At 32.2% G+C, this 16,243-nt stretch overlaps 1 pseudogene; it reads right to left on the bottom strand.

Moving 5' to 3' along the window:
* Positions 1 to 13,360, bottom strand: part of LOC121492682 — a 106,211-nt pseudogene extending 92,851 nt beyond the window's left edge.
* Between the last annotated feature and the right edge of the window lie 2,883 nt (positions 13,361 to 16,243).

Raw genomic sequence — 16,243 nt, 5'->3', positions numbered from 1 at the left:
ATTTAATTGTTTGTTCTCTGCATTCTACCCCTGGAACACAAGGTTTATGAAAGCAGGAAATTTGTTTAGAGAAATGACTTGGCTTATATTTCAATGCTCAATAACTATTTTCTTGAAATGATGCATGAACAAATGCTAGTCTTCACAGCAAAAACACTTCAGTCTCTTCAAACCCATGTTCCGAAACATTAATTAGAATCCCTCTTACCCGTTAATATATTCTTTACTCTGTGTATATTGCCTCTGTTACTATACCCTCTACTCCCTTAAATATTCATGGAAATACACTCCATCTTCAACATACCCTACATTGTTTTTGGTTCTCCAGGCCTATTGATTCTTTCTACACAAAATCTCTAGCTTTTTCTTACTTTTATCCATTTCCCATTGCTGCTATGCTGCTGAAGGCTCTAACCATCTCTCAGCAATAGCCTTTCTCTGTAAAAAATAATAATAATTTAACTAAATTAAGAAGTTTCGGCCAATGCTGCTTATTCTAATTTCTCATGCCCCCCATCCATTTTTCCTTATTTACTAGGAAGTATCTTCCTACAGTATAATTCATATCATGTCACTTTTTCTAATTATTTGTGATAGACCATAAAAAATAACCAAACTCCTTAAACTTTTGTGATTTAATGAATGTCTCAATATATATTTTGGCAAAGTTAATAATAAAGAATATGTAAGTGTGTCTACCAGCACTAAAAATAACTCCACCCTCCCTACAACCCCTGATAGTACTATGACTACTAATTTTGTTGATGTGTACTGCTGAACATCAAATTATCCACCAATAATTAGCATGTTATTTCTTAAGGCAAAGTCAAAATTATTTGGACTTTCATCATTTTGCTATACCAGAGCAAACCATTTTTCAAAAGGTGATATTCTCCCCCAGCCAAATTCTGAGCTCTGAGATCCTGACTGCTTTTGATTTTGTTGTCTATTATTAATCAGAAGCAGTTCCTCACAAGTTACTATGAACTTACCTTTAAAAAGAAAACAAACAAAGCTATTCTAAAACAATGCAATGCCCCTACAGTTTTAATAGGTCGCAGCCTTTGTTATCATACATATAGAAGTTACTGTTTCCCTTGAGATTCTGAGTTTGCCTTTGCATTTGCTATTGCTCCCCAAACCTTTACACTGGCTCCTTCTCTCCCTTCATTCTTATCTTTATGGAATAATTTCCTGACTACCATATCTGATATAACTATCTCTGTCTTTTCATACACTACTTAACTTTTCAACCTAGCACTTAATATTACCTGATTGCATATTGTCTGTTTTTTGTTTACCCTCCAATCCTCCTATCAAACATCAGCTCTAAGAATATGGGAAAACCTTATGCCTTGTTCACTTCTCTGTTTCCAATTACCAGAAGAATACTAGGCACGTGGTAGGTCTCAATAAATTTTGTTAGTGTAGGTGAATTGCCTCTCAAGTGATTAATCCCTTGTTGCATATTATATTTTTCATAATGGGACAATTACATCTAGTATTATTAATGTGTAGCAGCAATTATTCAGTCTAAGAAATCAGCATTGACCATTGTATATGGAATTGCATAATTATTGTATGATCATTATACTATATTTCTTTTTTTAAAATACAGCTTTCTGGGGCACCTGCGTTGCTCAGTTAAATGACTGACCCTTGATTTTGGTTCAAGTCATGATCTCAGGCTTGTGAAACTGAGCCCTGAATCAGACTTCATGCTCAGTGTGAGTCTACTTAAGATTCTCTCTCTCTCTCTCTCTGCCTCCACCACTGCTCCTGCTTACACACATGCATGTGCATGCTCTCTCTCTCTTAAGAAATAAAAATGAAAAAAATAATAATAAAATAAAACTTTCTAAGCCCATTATAAAATGAGCAACATTTTTAAATTTTAAAAAAAGGTAATCTTAACAGGAAAATAAAAAAAAAATTCACATACATAAATCATTATATAGCTCTTATTAAAGCATAGCTATTGTCTTAAGCCAATTTTATGCCATTGGTAGTTGTGTTTCCCAATGAAATTGAGCTAATCAGAACATAGTCATCATTTGTATTATGGCTAATTAATAATTCCAGTAGAAACCCAAATTATTAACTTCATATTAACAAACTCACAGAAAGAGCAACTTGAAACAAAAACAGAACAAGTGGATATTTTCCCCATATATTGAAACAATGGAAAAAATAACTATCATTAATATAGTATCATCTGTTTAAATTAATGTAAAATATAATTTGGAATAAATTTGTCCCTAACATTTTTCCTATGGCATTTGAATTTTTTAAAATAAGACTATACCTAAGATGATCAACAGGGCAAAAAGATCCTCATATTTCATTTTCTTGGTTGATTTAATAACATAATTTTTTAAATTTAATTTTAATTTTTATTTATGATAGTCACACACAGAGAGAGAGAGAGGCAGAGACACAGGCAGAGGGAGAAGCAGGCTCCATGCACCGGGAGCCCGACGTGGGACTCGATCCCGGGTCTCCAGGATTGCGCCCTGGGCCAAAGGCAGGCGCCAAACTGCTGCGCCACCCAGGGATCCCTAATAACATAATTTAATGTTGACATAACTCTTCTCACAATATATCGCAACAGTCATTCATTTCTGTGGTAAATATTGTTTGTATGTCAGAATCTGTTTTATACCTCAGCAAACCAATAATTAGTACTCAAAAGAATTTTAAACAAAAACAAAGTCTTAATATACAAAAGGTTCTAAGGAATGAAACTCAAAGATTAAGTATCTTTTTAATCAAAACACATTAAGAAATTATTATTTCAGCTAACCAGTATTAGAATTATGATGACAGTTTAATAACCTCCCAGCCATACTTTCTACTTATATATTTATATGAGAAAGAAAATGTGAAGTAAATCCAATATTGTATATCACTGATGTATACTTCTAAAATAGATTGTTCATGAGAACAAAAAGTATTTTGTAGACGGTATCAGGAAGGAAATATCCTCTCTCTTATGAATTCTCTTTTTGCCTTCAATTTAGCACAGAAAAATAAACAACCAGAAGACACTTCACTTCAGATCCACCTAAAGCAAATGCTATTATGACAAACTGCTTTAAATCTTATTTAAAAAAAACATAGAGTGTAAGTGCATGCATGCAAAACTCATATTAAAGTCCTTAAAATCCCATGACTTTGAACACTGTGACATTTTTATTCTTTAGTAAGAATTATTTAATTTCACAAATATATCTTATATATAGCTTAATTTGTTTCCCATATAAAACAATAACATCAGATTTGAGGTTAAATTTTATTCTTATGCTCTCTCCCAATGCAATTTTTTTTATGTTGTTGAAATCAACTATTGTAAAACTATTAAATTTTTAAATTGAAAAATGCTCAAATTGAACATTAAATGTGAAAATAAAGAAATTAAGCCTTTCTCCTACTATAAGAAAAATATCCATAAATGCTATCAAGAGGGCATTTTCCTCTGGTAATAGTCATTTCCTGTTGTTATATGTATATAATTCTTTCCCGCTTGTGCCAGCAAAGACATTTAAATAATACTCAATTATAAAAAAAGGATCTCTAATATATTGGCTTCAAACAAATTTTAAAATTTGTAAAAATAACAATATTTATGTACTTTCATCTTTCAGTTATTATAACAACAAACTTTAGGGTACAATTTGTATGTTTAATTTTCATCATAATGGATAAAATATCTGAATATTTCGCTGATAGATATAGATCTAATTTCTTTTGTAGTATATTTTATTACAGAAATGTATATCCTCCTCCAAAATATGCATACCCCCTTTAATAGTTAAATAATAGGAAGTAAAACAAAAATAATACTGTAAATTTTTATTTCAAAATTTAAACTCATGTCTTCCCATTCAAGTTCACTGGAGGTTGTCATTCTCATCCTCACAACAAGAAAAAATGGGCAGAATGAAAATCAACAGCTTTTCTTAAATACATCAGAAAAATGAGGTCACAAGGCAATCACTGCCTCCAAGATTGGAGAGACAGACAGGTGGACACTGCTATACATACACAATGGTACAGCCACTTTTGAAGACAATTTGGTGTTTATTTATTTATTTTTTTTAAGATTTTTTTATTCACTTATTTGAGAGAGAGAGAGAGAGTAAGAAAAAAAAGCAGTAGGGGGAAGGGCAGAGAGAGAAGCAGGCTCCCCACTGAGCAACGAATGCAATACAGGCCTCCATCCCAGGACCTGGAGATGATGACCTTAGCCGAAGGCAGCTGCATAACTGACTGAACCACCCAGGCACCCCAATTTGGTGGTTTTTTTGTTTTGTTTTGTTTCGTTTTGATTTACAAAATTAAATTTAGTCTTCCCATGTGATCCAGTGATAGCACTTTCTGGTATTTATTCAAATGAGTTGAAAATACATATTTCATCTCATAAATGAAAGAAACTAATCGAAAAGGCTACTCCATTCCAACTAGATGACATTCTGGAAAAGGCCTAATAATGGAAACAGTAAAAAGAGCAATAATTGTCTTGGGCTTATGGCAGGGAAGAATGAACAGATAAAGCATAGGAATGTTTAGGGAAGTGAAACTATTATGTTGTAAGGTGGACATATTTCTTCATGTTTGTTACAATGCACAGAATGCACAACACTAACAATAAACTCTAATATAAAGTACGAACTTTGATTAATGAGTGTATCAAAATAGTTCATCAACTATAACAAATGCACCACACTAATGTAAGATGTTAATGAAAAAACTGGAGAGATGATAAGGAATTTGGGGGAACTCTATACTTTCCCCTCATTTTTTCTGTAAATCTAAAACTGCTCAGAAAATCTATTAATTACAAAACAAAATAAAAAACAACAAAAAGGAAACAAAAGTTCAAGTCATTATACTACTCTATCTTCATCAAGAATAATTCATTGAAAATAATTTGTATTTTAAGATAATCACATTGCCAATAAAGATTTTCAAAAACCCCAGGAAATAATCAAGAATGTAATAACTGCCAGAAACGGTATTTCAAGTATTTTAACAACTTAAGTTGATTCCTTGCAAGCCTCAGAGGGACTATGCTATTAATTAATATTTTCTATTTAATTTCACACATACTTATTCCCCATAAACACTTAAGAAGTCTATCTAATTACATGAGGCTCTTCCCATTGAATAATTGTATCAAATATTTAATTTTTTATCTTTATAATTCACTTACTTTGAGCACACCAATTTCAACCCCCAAAATTAATTTATAAACAAACATATCTTTTCCCTAGTGTTCTTGTAATCACAATTACTTTTTTTTTAAAGATTTTATTTATTCATGAGAGACACAGAGAGGGAGAGAGAGACAGGCAGAGGGAGAAGCAGGCTCCATGCAGGGAGCCCCACATGGGACTTGATCCCAGGATTCCAGGATCATACCCTGGGCCAAAGGCAGGCACTAAACCACTGAGGCACTAAACCACTGAGCCACCCAGGGATCCCCCACAATTACATTTAAGGTAGTTTTCTCCAGGTAGTAGTTACACTATCAGTCAAAAAAATCTAAATTCATTTAGTATCTCTTTTTCCCCTCTTCTGTTATTATTATTATTATTATTATTATTATTATTTTTGGTAGGCTCTTAACTTTATCATTAAAAAGCAAGTACTTTTTAAAAAAAATGAAATTTTATAAGTATATAAAATATTTTGCTGTTTTCCAGGAAATGTTTTTATATTCAATCCCATTCAATTTCAATATAACTTATTAGCCATGTCCAATACCATACATATGCTGCTACTTTACTGTTACTTTCTATTTACAAATTATTAATTGAAATAATTAATTATTATTATGCTGTAGAATGTGGAATTCAGGTACTTATATGTCATAATTATTATTCTGATTATTCTATTAATGTAGAATAATAAATGCATCATACTTTAGTTCATTCTATTAATATGTCAGTCTCTCAGACTTAAATCTTTCATATACCCCCTATTATCTACTTTTGCATTTCTTAAAATAAACTGCATTTTAACTTACGTGTATTTGAAGAAGAAATTCCATTTCACTACCAGGAATGCAAGACCAGGGGAGCTTCCCATAAATAGACCAAAATCATAAAATATAGATATCATGAAAACAAAGCAATATTATTAAATTTTAAATAGATATTATTGCTAGGTAAATGTATTAATCTAGTGTCTCCACTCTCTTTGTTAAAGTAGGAGATTAAATGTGTTAACGTGTTAAAGATCTATAATCTCCATACTAAGATTTTATCTGGAAAAATAATAGATCATAAGAAATGTTAGATAATATTAAAGGAAATTATAATCTCACTCTGTTAATCAATATTCCTTAAATTTAAAGCAGCCATGTCATCTCTGCTATAATCCAAGTTACTGATTCCACAATTGGGACATCATGATACAGAAATTAGTGCAAGAGGGATTTCTTTTATCTCTGCAAAATGTGTTTCATAAAAATGGTAAATCATTATCTAGTTGGTTTATTTTCAGGACTTTTTTTTGGCATAAGAATCACTTTTTTATTAATTTTCAATGTGAAGGGAAGAAATTTCGCTAAAGCAGAAGTAGCCATCAAGCAGATAAAATGGAATTATATTTCAGCTAATGAGAAAAGGTTTTTAAATCATAGAGTTAAATACACTTAAGTTGTTTTTGTTTTTGTTTTTGTTTTTTTTTTAATGCTTATTGAACACATACTGTGTTTCAGGTGCTGTTCCAGGTGCTAAAGTGGAGGACAGGAGATTTTTATAAGAAATTGAGCAGAAGAGAAAAAGCATTAATCTTCATTATTTTACTATAAAGTAGGAAATATTTTATTATAGGAAAAATATTTTACCTTAGAAGTGTAACATATATTTAAAATGTATTATTTTATAAGATTTTAACTAATTCAAAATCCTCACCATATTTTTGTAGCTTCCAAAGCACCTAGATGTCACTTACTTCCTTATATTTGAAAAGATAATTTATTATTTTTTTCAGATAAGGAAGTAGGGAACAAACCAAGCTGTATGAATGAAAACATAAATGTACCTAAGGAAAAGCATAAATCATATAATTCTTGTGCATGGAAACCGAATAAAATGAATAAAAGTAAGATTCATTATCAGTAGGGAAAGTGTCTTGGAAAGTATATGTAACTATGCTTGGAAATAGGTTATTATCACCTACATGTAATTGATACATACTAGAAAAAAATATGAAATCAATTTTAATGAGGTATATGTGTAGAACTCTATCCTGAGTCAAGAATTTCTATCAGGTGATGAGAATAATAGAACTGAACCACTAATCTAAAATGGTGAATAATATATCTTCCATTTCATTTTGTTTTTATGGGGACAAATATAAGAAACATGTTATACACATGAGATAACCTGAGAAACGTTAATATGTTTAACACAGTGGTAAAAATATATTTCAATCCTTACATTTTGGCAACTTTTCAAAGTATTAGCACTTATTCTTTGAGTACAGCAATATATGAGAATTGTTACTACATCTAGCTAGCTATATATCAGGCTGCCCAGGTTTAAATTCTATCCCTGCTACTCACTTAACTGTAAGACCTAATTAACTTGTTTCCCTTTCCTCATCTAGAAATGAATATGATAGTATTAACCATCTTATAGTGTTGCTGTAAGTATTATAAGTGCTAACACATGTGAAATGCCTAGTGTGGTGCTTGACACAGAGTTAATCCTCCTAAGGTTTAATTATTTCTATTTTTCTTTTGTGTCATTGTTTTTCCTTTACTGCAGAAATGATAAACCATAAATACTAAGAACAAGAAATCTTGATATTTGATAGATTTTGTGGAGTAAACTTCTAGAACAGTTGTGGCTTTGTATTATAATTAAAATATTAGAATTATATCTCCCCAGTCGTTCATCTTTTAGGGCCTAAGTTTTTGTTAGTTTCTTTCCGTCTACTAATAAGTTTATTTCTAAAACGATCCATTTTTAAATCATAATATTTCTTCTTATTAATGTCTATACTACCTAAAAATACTATTCATACATTTTAGTTTATATCTATTTTTCACACAGAAAAAATAGTTACTTTGGGATTAGATTTTAGAACATTTGGGAGTAACATGGTCAGTACAGGTTTAAGAGTAGGCTATAGATTCCATATCATAAATTTGAATTCTAACTCCAAGGCTTATGTAACCTTAGGTGAGCTATTTATTTGAAAACTTAGTTTCTGTACAATAAGACACGGTTATATACTCTGCAAGCATACTGTGAACACCAAATAAGACATGGACATAGGGACTGTACATGTTTCATCTTGAGGGTACAATAAATACTGGATGTATTTATTAAAGAATAACACAAAAGTGAATATCTTAATAATTGGTAATGTTTGTTTTCTTTCTCCAGAAATTCATCCAATACATCTTCAGATAAATTTACCTCATGAAGTCTTTTAATCATTAGATTTTAAGCATCCATGCAGTAAAACAGATGAATGTATGGAAATACAGTTTTAAACTCACTTTCTGGTGAGATGTAATTGTTTCCTTCCCTCTTTTCCTGTGCCCTTTTCTACTTTCACATATGATAATGATCAATATAGTCACAAAAATATGAAAAATTATTTGAAAAAGACATGCAATGCCAAAAGCCCAAGTGAAAAGTTTTATAATTTCCAAACAAATGTACTGCATAACTATCATTGTATTCTAGATGCACACCCCAAACATTAAAGTGTACTTTCCATTGTATTCAATTTTATCTACCAGAAAATATTAAAACTACTTTTAAAAAGAATTGCAGTTAGTTATATTCTGACACTAATATTAGAACTTTTTAAAAATCCATAGCTCTTTATAGCTCTAAACATATCACCCTACATTGCTTTAGTCAATCCATAGTTCAGAAAAGAAAAAAATAAATAAACCCACAAAATTAATCAGTGCACTCTTTGTTTTCCATTGACAATAATGCCCTTTTGTAGCTATCAATTACAAAGAAAAAAATCATGAAAATAAAAGCCTAAGTCACCCTAGAAAACAATGATATGAAAACAAAGCCAAAGGACTAGACTGAAATCATTTTAATAAACTTTGTAAATGTTAAGAATAAAATGGTGAAAGCAGAATGAAATCATAGCCTAGCCCTCTGAGATCTGGGCCGCAAATTTACCATACTACTCCACAAGTCATTTAATATTTTCATTAAAATGGAAAAACTTAACAGGAGTTTCAATTATGTCCATTATGCCCAGGAGACCAACTTTTGAAACTAGGCCAACAGATTTTGACTAACTGATAAAAGCTAAATGGTTTTTTTATATTAATTGTGCATTATTAAAGCCAGACAGAAAAACTTAAAAGAAATTTAGTCGGGTTCTATTTCACTAAGTTCCCACAAGTTTATATTCTCGTACCCACTGTGAATTGATATAGAAATTCTTGTGTATGAAGTAAAAAAATAACATAAAATCAGAATCACAAGAAGTGCAGAATTATAATAAAAAAAGATGCATACACTGCACACTCTTGATTAAATTAGGACACTGGAATAAGTTATGATTCTTTACAATAACTCATCAAAGTATGGTAGAAGATAGTTTGTATAACTTGATGATTTATCAAATTAATGCATTTTAAGATAAATTTTTCTCTTTCATATGAACACATAATTTCCTAAGAGTAATAAGAACTAGGCACTTGAAAAATTGAAAATTATTATGTCATCTGTGAAGAGTGAGAGTTTGACTTCTTTGACAATTTGGATGCCTTTCATTTCTTTTTGTTGTCTGATTTCTGAGGCTAGGACTTCCAGTACTATGTGTGAAGGACTCAGCATCAGTGAAATACAAATCAAAACCACAATAAGAGACCACTTCACACAGGTCAGAATGTTTAAAATTAACAAGACAGGAAACAACACAAATTGATAAGGATGTGGAGAAAGGGGAACCCTCTCATACGTACTCTTGGTGGAAATGCAAACTGGTGCAGCCTCTCTGGAAAACAATATGGAAGTTTCTGAAAAAGTTAGAAACAGACTACCCTATGACCCAGCAATTACACTATGAGGTACTTATCCAAAGGGTACAAAAGCAGTGATTTGACAGAGCACATGTCCCCCAATGTCCACATTAGCAGTAATGTCCACAATAGCAAAAATATGGAAAGAGCCAAAAGTCCATTGAGAAATGAATGGATAAAGAAGATCTGGTGTACGTGTGTGTGCATGCATGTGTGTGTGTGTACACACACCAGAATACTACTCAGCCATCACAAACAATGGAATCTTGCCATTTACAACAGTATGGATGGAATTATAGTATAATATGCGAATAAGTCAGTCAGAGAAAGACAAATACCATATGATTTCACTCATCTGTGGAACTTAAGAAACAGAATAGATGAACATAGGGGAAGGGAAGGAAAAGTAAAATAAGATGAAAACAGAAGGAGACAAACCATAAGTTTCATAAGTCTCTTATGAGACTCTTAACTATAGGAAACAAACAAACCTCTCTAGGGTTGCTAGAGAGGAGATAGGTGGGGGGATGGGGAACTGTGTGATAGGCATTAGGGAAGGCTCTTGAAGTATGAGCACTGGGTGTTGTATGCAAATGATGTATCACTAAATTTTATTTCTAAAACTAATAATACAGTATATGTTAATATACAAAATTTAAATTAAAATTAAAAATTGAAAATAATAATCCCCAAATTAGTGAATGCATTAATGTTATTCTTAAAGGCTACAGTAGAAGACTACTGTTTTTCTCAACTGGCAACTACTTATCTTTCATCAAACCATATCTCAGTTTCCCTATGAGGGAAAACATTCTTCCTCACGTTTAATTCAACAGACTTTGTGGAATACATTTATATCTAACCCAGCACTACCATTTTGTTAACCACCATGATTGGTTCGTTGCTGTATATTTACCCTACCAGAACCAAAGCTATGCCATGAGCCTTCTGCTGTAGATTCCAATAGAGAAGAAAGGAGTAGTTGCCTTTTGACTGAAATCTGAAGAGTATGAGATGTTTCAACTATTGCTTCCATGTTGTTACGATGCAAAACCAAAGACTGGAGCCTAATACAGCAGAGCTAGGACATTAATAGATGTCTGAAAGCTCTGTTTATTTCTAAATCTAACTGCCTGAAGTCAGTCCTACTCCCAAAATTAATCTGATTAATCAACTAGGAGTTGGCTGTGTTTCACTTACAAAAATATTTCATTCAAAAATAAAAAAATCATAAATGATAAAAAATAAAAAAACTCTATACAGGAATCATTTAATTAAATAATTAATTATGATTTATTAATTCAGTATTTATTACATATCCATTATTAGATGTCTGGCAATGCAAGTGCTAAAATCTGACTTAGGATCTATTTTGAATGATTTTATCTTTCATTTTTTTCCCCCTTCCTAGGACATTAAGCCCTCTAAAAGCAAAGATGTACTTGCCTGATATAATCTGAATTCTCCTATACCAAAATAATTTTAACACTGAAATAGAAATCCATAGATTAGAATATTTATAGGAGACTCATAGATAAGCATTTTTGCTCTCTAATCATATTTGATATGCTGATATTACATAAAATATCATCTCTGTAAAATGTCTCAATACAGGAACCTTCAAAAAAAAGTCATGAGTTAATACAGTCTTTTCAGAACTGAATAATTGATTAGATTCCTTAAAAACAAAACAAAAAAGTGCAAATAGTGTCTTTTACAATGAATAAATTGTTAGTAGGCAGAGCATGGACTCTAGGATAATAGCCGGGTTTAATTTCTAGCTCTAAGGGTCACAAGTTTATGACTTTGGAAAGTGAAGGAAATCATACAAACTGTCTGGATTTTGTAAAGATGTAAATTAAGGAATATAAAGCATGTAATACATGACTTGATATCTAGTGATCATCCAATAATTCCTGGTTTTTAAATTATTATTGCGGGGGCCGAGAAAAATTAAGGCCATTCCACCTAAAGTTTAGCATTAGCACAAGTACAGCCATCTTAGGCCCCTGTGAATAAGAGCTGAACTTTACAGGAAAAACTGCAGAATGTCCTTGGCCGGGAATCCTATATCAGAAAGACAACAGAGCCCACGCCTGTGGTAGAAAGTCCCATATTAGAATGAGAAAAGAGCTCAATGCCCTTGAAAGCCCCATATCAGAATGTAAACAGAACTTGAGAAATTCCTCCATCCCTTCTGAAAATCCCCTAGACCAGCCTATAAAAAACCCAGCTGTAACCCACTTAGGGATCCAAGTCCCTACTGGGCTGTGTTCGGTATACTTGGACCCAAGCTCCAGCTTGCTAATAAACCCTGGTGCGCTTGCATCGGTGTCGGCTCCTTGGTGGTTTCTCGGATTCGCAATTTTGGGCACAACATTTATCACAATAATGTAAATTATAATAAGATAAATTGGGAGTTCTGGAAGGAAAAAACATAAACACTGAAATAAGAAAAACCCAACCTGTCTTATTTTTTCTTATAATTTCAGTAATTTTTCAATGATTTTGTACATGGACACTTATTCTTTTTTTTTTTTTTTTTTAAGATTTTATTTATTTATTCATGAGAAACAGAGAGACAGACACAGGCAGAGGGAGAAGCAGGCTCCATGCAGGGAGCCCGATGCGGGACTTGATCCTGGGTCTCCAGGATCATGCCCTGGGCCAAAGGCAGTACTAAACCGCTGAGCTACCCAGGCTCCCCGCCCCCCCCCCCTTTTTTTAGTTATTATTTCTTTAAAAATTTAAAGAGTTAAAAATTTGGCATTCTTCATAATTATTTAGAACTATCATAAAATTGAGAAAATGCAACTATATAGAAATCAACTTAGATTGTTTTATTTTTGTCTTTCCTTGATTCCTTGATATGATCTTGCTAAGTATGACATACAAGAAATGTATTATATTACTCAAGCTGTGAAGTACTGATAGTGACCAAAAGTCAAAAACAAAAACAAAAACAACTTAAAAAAAGATAGTTCTCAAACTCATTATATAATATGATAGGGAAAGCAAAAAAATTGAGTAGTAAATGAATGACAGTCTTCAAGTAAATGCCATATTTTTGGTCAATCTGCCTGTTTTACAAGAATACTAAATGGTATTTAAAAAATTTGTGCCTTCTTTAGGATCAACAAAAATTATATATTTAAAGGGACAAGTACATTAGCATGTGGTCCTCATGGACATTGATGGATTCTGGTTTTCTGGTCTTGTGGGAATATACTAATAACATTGAACTACAGAAATACTGAAATCTTGCTTCCAAGTTCTAGGTGAGGTCTTTTACATTAGTTAATGTGTAACCTTTGTTCTAATTCTTACCTGCAAGCCAGTCATTATGTGTAAATCTAGATTTTAAGTGCATTTTAGCTTATTTGACATAATTATATTTTGATATTTTATTTTAAGGCATTTTAAGGGATTTTAAAGCCTGTGCTCCCTTAGTTCTGTCTATGAATCATGATATATTCAGGTCAACTTGTTCATATAATCCATTTATCATGTTATTTTCACTGCCCTCACCTAATTTCAAAAAAGTATCACATAATAACACTTGAACTTTGATTCTTCCAGAATTACAGAGTTGTTTTCTTAACTCTCAAAGTCATGCCCCAAGGGGCAATTCTGTGGAATCTGAAATAGAATGATTTCTCAGTTCATATTGCTACATGCTCCTTCATGAGGTTAGTGCATTCCTTGCACAGAGGATTCACTCTATATTTTGCAGGGTTGTAATTAGTTAAACTCTTATATTCTCAACTTAGCTTTTGTAGTAACTATTAATAACTTAAGGACAGCACAGCTGTGGCTGTAAGGCTGTTGGGGAAGTCTAGGCTGGAGAGGAAGAAGTTGCAGAAACAATCTGGGGAGATTTGGATAATAAGATATTAAGATTATCTACCTACAGGATGGAGCCAGCATTCAAATCCAAAGGGCTAAACAATCTTTAATCTGATCAAGGCTATCCTCAAGGGGTTTATGGGTAGAGCAGGACAAAGGCATTAGGTTTAGTTAGGTGCTTGTAAGACTGGATCTAAAATATTGAAAATATTGTTTTACCTTACCTCCATCACCACACAAGCTTCCCTCCATTGTAATTTAAAATTTAAACAAAACAAAACTTTAAATAAGCATAGGAAAATCTTTATAGAGTACTGAGTCTCTCGCCATGACTTACTTTTTAATATAAAATCCTCATACATTGGTAACTTTATGAAAAGGCCTAATCTCCTAGGGAATGTTGAGAAAATACCTCTAGTTCTTGAGAGCATCTGGATTACAGCTATCATAATTGAGGAGGAAAAGCCTTGTAGGAACAGAACAAGATGGGTTCATCTAGGCTCACCTCGCTGGAGTTTAGAGTCCAAAATCAGATTCAGAAATAACCCAGCATAGGGTCTAGGAACAGGGTGAGTTCAAAAGGCCCAGCAGGCAAATGAGTCACAGCCAACGAGAGTGAGAGGAAGCTGCAGCCCAAAGTTCACAAAATAGAAAAGGACTGGACATCAAAATGGAAAAACAAAACAAAACAAAAAAAACCAGACTACATTCAAACATACTTCTCAAAGGGTGAGGCTGTCTAATATATTTCCAGTTTTGATTAAGGGACTAGACAAGGCTGATTCTACCACCTATAGTCTTTAGTATCAACAGGTAGGTAGACAAGACTTGACACAATGAAGAAAAACATGCTTCTTTTGTATATTTCTTGGCTTCAATGTCTGTTAAATTAGGAAACCCTACAGTGGATATTGATGCATTGGAAATAAACATTATGATTCAACATCTATTCAGTTCGAATTAATTAATTAATTAATTAACCTTTAAAAACATTTGTCTTAAGAAATATCATTACAATATAATCAATAAACTTGACTTTTTCTGGAAGTGGAGCAGACTTTTAGTTGAAAAACTAACATCTATATCCTCTGAGGAACTGCAATTATCATCATCATCCTGTAATTGTATAACAATTTCTATGAAAAAGGTACTATAACTGACTCTGGTTTGGTCTATTTACATTTTTTTTTAATTTTTTTTATTTTTATTTACATTTTTAAAATAAGGGGATGCATCCATTTTTTAATAAGGGAAGGTGTTCTATATATTACTCAATAATTAAATCAACACAAAGTACTACATTATTAATCCATTAATAGTAGCTTTTTTTGAGGGTAGAAATTTAGAGCTCAGTCAAGTTTAACATTATGTTTCTGCAATTTTGTAGGCAGATATTAATTTCAATAATAATATACAAATATTTTTATGAAAAGATATATCTAGAAGCCTTATTTAATCTTAACTCAGACTAACTTCTACTTGGAAAAAAAAAGGTAGTTATTATTTACCTACTATTGATAATATTTCTTTCTTTCTTTTTTTTTTAAGAGACAGAGAGCAAGAGAAGGGAAGAGGGAGAGAATGCATCTTAAGCAAGGTCCATGCTCAGCACAGAGACCCACATGGGGCTAGAGTTCATGACCCTGTGATCATGACATTAGCCAAAATCAAGAGTTGGATATTTAAGTGACTGAGCCACCCAGGTGCCCCATCTACTACTGACAATCTATTTAAAATATATATAACAATATCAACTAACTTAGGTGTTAAATCCTTATGTCATATCATTTTGTTACTCTTTTTCACATCTCCTGCAGTGAAAGTTATGAGTCTTCACTGCGTATAAAAAGCATTTTATTTAAAAAGTTCCTTGCAGACAGCCCAGGTGGCTCAGTGGTTTAGTGCCGCCTTCAGCCCAGGGAGTGATCCTGGAGACCCGGGATCGAATCCCATGTCAGGCTCCCTACATGGAGCCTACTTTTCCCTCTGCCTGTGTCTGTGCCTCTCACTCTCTCTCTGTGTTTCTCATGAATAAATAAATAAAATCTTTAAATAAATAAATAAATAAATAAATAAATAAATAAATATTAAAAAAATAAAAAAGTTCCTTGCATTCATTATGCCTCCAGTTACAGCACTGCATTAAAGGAAAAGACATAGCATAGCAAACACTGGCTTATATTCCCTTGTGCAGTAATAACTAAGATTAAAGATAAGTGATTTTATTGACCAGCTCTATAGGATTTATGGCTTTATAGATTATTAGATACTTACATATCATCAACTTCTGTCAATAGTTAAAGATAGATTCTAATTTTCAAACATACTCCTAATCAAAGTAGTGTAAATTATGCATATGCAAGGTGCACAGAAATAACA

This window comes from Vulpes lagopus, chromosome 6 (genome assembly GCF_018345385.1).
Source record: "Vulpes lagopus strain Blue_001 chromosome 6, ASM1834538v1, whole genome shotgun sequence".
In the NCBI taxonomy this organism is placed as follows: domain Eukaryota; kingdom Metazoa; phylum Chordata; class Mammalia; order Carnivora; family Canidae; genus Vulpes; species Vulpes lagopus.
This window is presented reverse-complemented; position numbering and strand designations above follow the sequence as displayed.